Below are 10,138 nucleotides of genomic sequence, written 5' to 3'. Positions count from 1 at the left end.
GCCTTAGACCAGACACCTGCTGTTGAGTGGGAGTAATGAGTAGGTATCAGATTAATCCAGGAGAAGAACATTGGAAAACAATCACGTAAATCTTAAGATTAAGAAGAGGAACTATATGTTAGTCGATAAGGGTGTATTTAAAACTCTTAGACTACACCACATCAGATTTTGAAATTTGCCTTTGTGCTAGAAAATCTTTCTGATAAGATGGTGATTACTCTGGGGGTGGAATAGTGATTTTGGAGAAGTGTAAAAACCTATTTGAAGTCTCTAGGTGTACCAGAAAGGGAATGAATGTTAAAGTTGCAGGAAAGGTACTTATTCAGTCTAAGGAAAGTTCTATACATTTTTGGCACCATTCCAAATTGCCTAAACTACTAGTGTTAATTTCCTCATTAACCAAAACTAGTTGCCAAAGGTATAGAATCCAATATCCCAAAAGAGTAGACATACAGAGAGGAATTTCACATTATTAATGATTTTGTGATTAAGGAAGAGTAATGGTGGACAAAAGGTTGTGTTTAATTCAACCTTTCAGATCCTATTACGAGGAGTTTACTACTACTACACTTGATTTGTATATCAAGGTGTTGAGATTATTTGAAATGCACATTTTGCTTTATATTAATGCAAGCGGGAGTTTGTTGGGTTTTATGCCCTAAATAAAACTCATTTCAATATAATCAGATTTACTTATTAATATAGATCAGAAATAACATTTAATGTTGCATGGTTCACATGATTTATTTCATGATTATATGTACATAATGTATGAATTCATCTGAAACCCTTTTCACATACTTGATCCTGTTTATTGTGTTGTCAACATATTAGAAAGTAAACATGACTATGTGAATAAAGTTTCCTAGATTTATCAGACACAGGGTTTTACTGATGTGATAATCTACAACAGAGTTTACTTGCATTTGGAGTAATGCTATGTTCTTTCCAGAGCATTGGTTAAAGTAAAGCTCAAGTTGGATGCATGGAGTATGCATCAGAATGGACCGATATTGAATTTTGACTTAGATTTATTAAACTTACCGTAATATCTATTCAAGTCAATATCGCCTAGTTGATCCTAGATCAAATGATCTTAATCCTGTTATGATTAGACTCATTCTCAAGAGGCTATTCATGTTCTTTTATTTGTTAGGTAAGCCTACTTTTGGGTCAGGGTGATACGTACATTTTGGGAACACGGTAGTGCAATTGAGTGGGAGCGCTAACATAAACATGGAATCTATAGCTTCTATCTGGCGAATAGTAAGTAAAGGATGATCTCCTTCGAGCTTGACCAAACGAAAATAAATGGTGGAGATCTCATTTCACATAAGCTGAAATATCATTTATACGGGGTTAAGTGTTTTAAGGATTAAATACATTGTAGGGTGTAACGGTAATCTAATCCCTTTACAGTAGGCCTGCACATGGGTTGGGTTGGGCGGTTTTTGGGCGGTTTGGCGGTTTTTTTATTTGGCGGTTTTTTAAAATCACAACCCATACCCGCCCAATAAAAGTTTGGGTTGGGCGGTTTTTTAGGGGGCGGTTTTATACGGTTTTTTGGGCGGCTTGGGTTGCTTAAAAATCAAAACTTCCAAAGTATATTGTCACAAGAAAAAAAAAATTAACTAAAAATTTATACCTGTTAATAACAATGCATAAAAGTCCTTAAAAAATTCATATCAATCTTTATAAATTCCATAACAAGGCATAATAATAATCCATGAAAATTTCGTAACAATTCTTATAAAGTCCATACTCCATAGTACTATTCCATAACAATCTAGAAAAGGTCCTTAAAAAGTCCATACAAGTTCATAACAATCCAAAATAAATGTTCATAACACAATCTAAGTTCATAATAATTCATAAAGTCTCCATAATTAAAACAAAAGTTACTTCAAAAGTTGGCTCCAAATGAAATGCAACTCTGCAAAATAATAAAATTTTTTAATTACCATATAAATAACAACTTGATATTGATTAAATTACAATACATAATTAATTATAATAACCAACCTTAATCTCTAATGAAACCATTTCAAACTTGCAACAACGCTATATACCATTTAGGATGCTCGCTAGGAGTAGCAATAATATCTGCAAACGAATGAAATATATATCATAACAAGATAATTTTTTTTAGCGTAACAGTAATAATAAAATTTATGTATAAGGAGTTTTCAAGATCAAATAGTATATTTTACCATTTTCAAGTTGTTCAGAAGTATTTAGTAATTCTTCTTCATCCATGTATTCCTTGACAATAATTGGTTGGTTGCTTTCACTATACCAATTCTTCAAACATATTAGACCCTCCACTGTCTTTGGTAGTAATGAGCTTCGAAATGGATCAAGAATACTCCCCCCAATTGAAAAATGCAGACTTTGATGGCACAGTGGTAACAGGAATGGCCAAAACATCTTGAGCAATCAAAGATAATACTGGATACCTATTCGATTGTCCCGTCCACCACTTCAAGATATCAAAACGGTGACCCACAACCAAATCTTCAGTATCATCAGCCAAATATTTGTCAATCTCATTTCTATTTCTTTCACCATCATGTTGTCGTTTTTTAGACATAAACTTGGAGACAAGTCCCCCAGGTTTAGTTGTATCTCCTTCAACAGAAATTGGTAAATTAGAACTTGTAGTTGAACTTGGGCCCACAGCAAAGTGCATCTCATTGTAAAAATCAAACAGATTGCGCAAATTCTCTTCAATTTTCTTAATCAACTTTGACTGCAATGATATATCATAGAAAGTTTCATAACAGTCAACCACAAATTGTAACTTGTACCTTGGATCAAGAACAGTAGCAATAATTAATGCACCATTAGCTGCCTTTGACTCTCCCCAATATTTATCAAATTTTCTCTTCATATTAGCAGCCATGGAGGATAGCATTCCATCTCTTTCCTTTGACAAAGTTATCAACTCATTCTGAATTTCGCAGATCTCTTGAAAATACAAGTTAGAGGTCACATAAGAAGACCCACTAAATTTCAAAGTGACTTCATAAAACGTTTTTAAAAACTTCACAAAGATCCTTGCATTTTCCCAATCATCTTCATTAGGTGGTCCTTCCTTACTCTTTCCATTATCCTCCTCAGTGAAATAATACCTACAATTTTTGTCAGTCTTTATCCTGTCAAATGCCTTTTGGAACTTAAGAGCACACTCTAACATCAAATAAGTAGAGTTCCATCTTGTAGGCACATCTAAACACAATAGCCCCTTACACTCAATATCTTCAGCTTTGACACATTCTTTAAATGCCAACAACCTTGATGGTGATGATCTCACATATTTCACAACATTTCTTATGGCAGCAATTGACTCATTTTTCTCCTTTAGCCCATCAGTTACTATCAGATTGACAATATGTGCACAACATCTTAAATTGAAGAACTCTCCATCCAAAATTATAGCATGCTTTTTGCTCTTGAATTTTCTCAAAACATACTCAATCGCAGTGCTATTTGTACTAGCATTATCAACTGTAATTGTGAAAATCTTATGAATCCCCCATTGATTAAGACAACTTTCAATCTCAGTCCCTATTGTCTCCCCTTCATGATCAGTGATTTGACAAAAGTTAATGATCCTTTTTTGTAACTTCCAATCACTATCAATCTGATGTGCAGTGAAACACATATAGTTTATATTTTGGATAGAAGTCCATGTGTCAGTAGTAAGAGAAACCCTTACTTTTTTCAAAACACCTCTAATCACTTCTTTTTCATCCAAGTACAATTGATAAATGTCTCTAGCAATTGTCATACGGGATATAGTTTCAAGTCTCGGTTCTAACTGACGAATCAATTGCCTAAACCCTTCACTCTCCACATGCCTAAAAGGCAACTCCTCCAACAAAATGTATTTTGCAATAGACTGCCTACACTTTTGTTTATCAAATTGCACTGCAATCAAGTTCGCAGTAACACCACCCTCTCCCTCTTTCTTAGGTTCGAAACACAAGATCTTTTGTTTGTTCACCCTATTAGGATTCTTTGGACACCGATTCAAGTGATTCCATAAAGTACTAGTTTCGCAATTTTTAGGGTGAGCAGCATAATCCTTCCCACAAAAATTACATGCTGCCCTAGGATCCTCAAGATTACCACCCACAATTCTAGTAAAAAACTTCCAAATATCTGACTTCCCCTTAGGCTTCTTATTTTTCTCATTCCCCATTTCCTCTTTATCATTTTCTACTTCCTCTTCCACTTCAATATTAGGCATATCATTATCTTCTATAACTACATCTTGTATTTCTATATTGATATCCATAACTCCACCTAAATAATTAAATTAATTTTAGACTATAACAAAATAAATTTCATACACAAAAATAATCAAAACAAACAAGATCAAAAATAAAAAATAAAAACAAAAATTTCAGTTATTCAAAAATCTATTTTTATTTATATTTAAGTTTACAATTAAACATATAAAGCAAATTCATATAATTAATTAGAGAAAACACAATTCCTAAGAAAACATGTAGACAAGAGGCTCCCATAAACAAGAACACAGTGCCAAAAATATTGGTTATATGTTTAGTAAATAAAATAAATAAATAAATAAATAAATAAATAACTGCATGAATTTTAGCTTTCTTTAGCTGATCTCTTTCCATACATATATGTTAGTGTATATATATATGTAGACTATATACATATATATATTTATAGATACCACATGCAGAATGTATACACACTTAATTGCTTTCTTATTGTGTCTGCTTATGAGCTTTTCAAGTTTCTCAAAGGAAATGATCACATGAAACAAAGCCTATCCTCATGTGACCAAATAAAAAAAAGGTATAATGGTCAAAAGAAAAATATTGAAATTGTGGCCATATACATATTAAAGGAGAAACGAACTGTATAGAATTGGAGCTATAAATTTCTCAAAAAATAACAGAGATACACTAACAAAGCTAACAAGAATTAGCTATAAACATATATGTATATATACACTAACATATATGTGTGTAAAGGCATCAGCCATTGGCTCTCACGAGCTATAAATATATATGTATATATACACTAACAGAGATACACTAACAAAGCTAACTACATAGGTTTCTAGCAATTTTGTAACAGCTAACCTCCTCTGTTAAGAGAGGTTATTTATTTCTGCCTTAACAATATATAACCACCTATGATTGTGAGGCTAACGAACTTGCAGAAGCAAAACAAATAATAATACAACTAAACTAATATTCACAACTAAACTAATTAACTCTTGAAAAAGCTGAAGCAAAACAAATACATGGTCTTCCATTGCTAATACTCACAATTAAACTAATTAACTCTTGAGAAAGCTGAAGCAAAACAAATACTGACTCTTGCAGATCACAAAATCCCTAAATCTCAGAAAGTAAGAGATAAAATGTATACCTGGGCTGGGTGGGTGAACGTCCCGGGCTGAAAGTGGCGGCGGCGACTGTCGACGGTCCGGCAAAGAAGGGGGGGGGGGCGACGACAAGCGGAGAAGAAGGGGGAGGGGGACGCTGGCGTGCGGCTGTGAAGAAGGGGGAAGACGATTTACGAATTTAGTTTTAGGTTTTTTTTGTTTTAGTTTCTTTTAGGCAGGTATAAATTAAATTTAAATAATAATAATAATAATAATAATAATAATAATAATAATAATAATAATATATTACGGGTACGGGTTGAACCCGCCCGTTTTTAGGCTAACCCGTACCCGCCCGCCAAACAGCGGGTTAAAATTTAACCCAATCTAATTTTTGCGGGCTTTTAATGGGCGGTTTCCATACGGGCGGATTCTAATGGGTTAGGCGGTTCCCACAGTTTAGCGGTTTTTATGTTCAGGCCTACTTTATAGTGTAGATCATTCATATAGAGGATCATTGATCAAATGAGGATTATAAAAATGGATAACTAATGATGTGTCTATATGGTGGAACATATAGAGCATTCTATATACTGAGAGTGCAATTCTAAGTTCTATGCGTGGATTCAACAAAGAATTAATAAGTCAGTGAATTTAGGTTATAAATTCTTGATTTGCTTATTGGAAGCTCGGTTATATAGACCCATGGTCCCCCCACTATTTGAGATAATATTGCTTGTAAGACTCATATAATTGGTTTTGATTAATCAATTATAATTCTCAAATTAGACTATGTCTATTTGTGAATTTTTCACTAAGTAAGGGCGAAATTGTAAAGAAAGAGTTTTAGGGGCATATTTGTTAATTATGATACTTTGTATGGTTCAATTAATAAATATGATAAATGACAATATTATTTAATAATTATTTATAGTTATTAAATAGTTAGAATTTGCATTTAAATGGTTGAATTAGAAAATTGGCGTTTTTGAGAAAATCAGATGCAGAAAAGATAAAACTGCGAAATTGCAAAAAATGAGGCCCAAATCCACAATGCATGGCCAACCACTTTTGTAGGGTTTTACCTCTGATATTTTTATTATTTTAATGCCAAATAATTCAAACTTAACCCTAGTGGAATGCTATAAATAGATAGTGAAGGCTTCAGGAAATTTACACTAAATTTTCGACTTTTTCCTTCAGAGAAAAACCTGAACCTTCTCTCTCTCTACCTTGGCCGACCACTCCTTCTCTCTCTTCCTCATTAAGATTTCGAAATTCTTAGTGTTAGAGTAGTGCCCACACACAGCAAGTGATACCTCAATCATAGTGAGGAAGATCGTGAAGAAAGACTTTCAACAAGAAGGAGTTTTAGCACTAAAGAATCAGAGAAAGAGATCGAGTTGAATATTGATAATGCTCTGCTACAGAAAGGAATCAAGGGCTAGATATCTGAACGGAATGAGTCATTATATTCCGTTGCACCCAATGTAAGGTTTACTAAACTTTATATGTGTTTATGTCATCGTTTTAGAAAGTTCATATTTAGGGTGTTAAACAACATACTTGTGAGTAGATCTAAGATCCTAGTAAAATAATTTCCAACAGGAATAAGCTTTCCAACGATACTAAAATCTATAAAAACAGATCAATATCAAGAGAGATATCATCACTTTATTGAAACTTGTTTTTTTTTTCTGAAATCGAAAAATATAATAGGTCCGAACCCTAGATAACATTTAGCATTATTGAGCAAGAAAATATTGTTAGAAATTTATTTGTATAAACTGAAACATATATGATTAAGTATAAAGTGCGGAATTAATAAAACATATATGTACTATAACTAAGGATCGAAATACCTCCAGCCATTGAATCTTTAAGCTTCAAACCCAAAAACTTGATCTGCAACAGAAATCGATTGATTTGGGTAATCGGGCTTCCTCGCTCTCTCAACTCTCTTTAGATGGATTTTGCTGTTATGAACAGAATGAGTGAGGAGCTCGGGGACCGAGACCCTATATTTATAGGTGAGATACTCCATCAGTATCTGCGCCACATTAATTGTTAGAATATTTTGACAATTAATTCAGGAAATCAAATCAGGTAATGAATATAAAAATCTGACCATATATAGAATATTACATAATTGATTTTGTCCAGATTCAATGAATATAAAATATTTATTTATCAGAAAATGAATTATTTATTTATTTCCTTAAATAGAAATTTATTTCTTTAAATAGAAATATATTTCCTTAAATAAAAAATATTCTTATAAATATTTCATACCTCTTCACAACTTTCTATTTGATGTATCAAGCCCGCAAGCCTTGATTATAAATCCAAAACTTTAAGAATGAAGGTAGAAAAATAAGAAGAAGTGTGGAAGGTTTGAGAGGAGCAACCATGAAGAAGAATGAGGCTTTGACTAATTGGTTTGGAGAGTAAAATAAAACGTTTAGGGTTTGATAAAAAAAATGTACTGAAGATTATGAGATATCGTATTCTAATAGGTTTAGGTTAACTAAAAATAATAATATATAATAAAATGCTAAAATATTATTAAATCAACAAATATCTAATTTTTAAATTTTAAAAGTAAGCCCTCTATCTCGTAACTTTAGGCTCAGTTTTGACCTAAAGAACTTCCGAATTATGATATAACTATTTCTATAAAATTTATATATCTTTGAATTATCTTTTCAACGCCACTGGAATTACCTCAATCGGAGCTCTAAAACTCTAGATATGATCATTTTACTAATACAATTTTTAATCCTGTAAATTTATCCAAACGTACGAATTTTTTTAACATTATCTAATGCTCCGATACAATAAATTAAACCCACTAAATAATTTATAAAAATCTAATAGACTTTCATATTGAGCTTTAATTGGGTAATTATCCTAATTCGTAAAAACACCATAATTTTACCTTTACACTTACTATAATTTCAACTATGTTTAGAAATCTGTCAATACTATTCTAAGCAATTATCTCTATTCACTATTAGTAGAAATAAATAAAATGCTTATTCTCACACAAATTGTATAACAAATAAAATTTAAAATATATGTACATTTTTACTGGGTATTACAACACAAGTGATGAATTTATAATAAAATAATTTACTTATTTGTAAAAAATGAGTAGTTGACTAATTGACTTATTTATTTTATGTACAAAGCAAACTTATTTGTAAGGTTAGTTACAACTAAAAGGGGAATTGGTGACTATAATTGAGATACGGTAATAACAACGAATTTAAATATTTGTAGCAAAAATATACAAGTGAGGTATGGTGATGGTACCCGATTTTGAAATTATATCATAAGTTTTTTATAGATTTATCAATGATCTTTTTCTCAAGATTTTGTCTTTGTAAGAAATTAATTTATTTTTTAAGTAAAAATTATTGTCCCTGGACAAAGTGTTCAACCAGAATCACTCCTCTACACACCATTTTGGGCACAGATTTATCGCTTGCCATTTCTTAGCAAGACTAAAGGGCTTGCAATTGCCCTTGGCAACATCATTGGAGAATATGTTGATGTATTTGAGGACTCACTCAATGAAGGATGGGGACCTTTTCTGCGTATAAGAGTGAAAATTGATATCAGTAAGCCACTTTTGAGGGGAAGAATGATCACTTTAATGCAAGCAAAAAAGGAATTTTGGGTTGAATTCAGGTATGAACGATTACCTGAATACTGTATGGAATGTGGACGATTGGGACATCCATTTGATAAGTGTTTGATCTACCTTGAAAAGTTGGACAATGGGGAAGAACCAGACTTAGAATATAGATCAACATTGAAAGGTTCACCACTCCCAATTTGAAATTATGACCGATATAGGACTGACTTCTCTAAGGGGAGTGCTTGGCCATTGCTCATTCGATTGGCCAAAACCTCTATAATCTCGGCCATTCCCACTTTAAAGAACCGAGGTCCTCCTCAACCAGGACAATTGCTCAGAGGTGAATCCTCAAATTTAACTGGTGCTTCCTCTGCTGTTGCTACTGGTGTTTATAATCATTCCACACCATCCACACAACCTGCTACAACTATGCATACTGGAATGGCTAATACTTTGCTTACTGATGCGATTATTGTGCCTGCCAACCCAGTTCCCTTAACCATAGAGACTATGGTTTCAGCAACACTTCGCCCAACACCAGTCATAGATACTAAACATCAACACAGCAACCGGCTGCAATTTTCTGCAGCAATGCATAATCATTCTTCAAAGCCACTATGTAACGCCCTAATGCTAAGGCACGCTACAGTGCTTTTAAAATTATTGTGCAATCTTTGCTAATCAAAGAAATTTCTCGAAAAACGTGTCCAATTAAAACTTTTGCTTTAAATACTAAACTTTGTAATATAATATAATATTTACAAGTTCCGGGATCCCGTTTTCAAACTTTGTAAAATATACTGTTCAAACTATACATTTCAAAATACATAATTTCCAGGTCGCACAACGACTTTCAAAATATAACTCCCAGATGTCCCGAGACCGAACACTCTAGGTCGCGCTGCTTGACATATACAATCTCACCCGAGCTCAGGTTCATTCTTGTTCAGCCTTCGCCTTTCATTTACCTACACATGGAAGCAGAAACTGTGAGTCAACAGACTCAGTAAGAAATGCATATAACATATCATATAATTTCCGACCTGTAAATAGGCGCCCATACACCTATTTACAAAGCTTAACAGATGAGTATGAACGTTCAACACTAGGGTACAACCACTATA

At 32.9% G+C, this 10,138-nt stretch overlaps 1 long non-coding RNA gene across 1 annotated transcript; it reads right to left on the bottom strand.

The window, feature by feature from the left end:
* Positions 1–1,425: 1,425 nt before the first annotated feature.
* On the bottom strand, positions 1,426–2,365 carry LOC115717032 (uncharacterized). Its single transcript, XR_009686651.1, has 3 exons — positions 2,211–2,365; positions 2,023–2,103; positions 1,426–1,933 (listed from the first exon to the last, which is right to left on the bottom strand). It is a non-coding gene; the product is annotated as an uncharacterized LOC115717032 (long non-coding RNA).
* Positions 2,366–10,138: the final 7,773 nt, after the last annotated feature.

Source organism: Cannabis sativa, chromosome 3 (assembly GCF_029168945.1).
Source record: "Cannabis sativa cultivar Pink pepper isolate KNU-18-1 chromosome 3, ASM2916894v1, whole genome shotgun sequence".
Classification (NCBI taxonomy): domain Eukaryota; kingdom Viridiplantae; phylum Streptophyta; class Magnoliopsida; order Rosales; family Cannabaceae; genus Cannabis; species Cannabis sativa.
The sequence above is the reverse complement of the archived record's forward strand: the minus strand, read 5'-3'. Positions and strand labels throughout refer to the sequence as shown.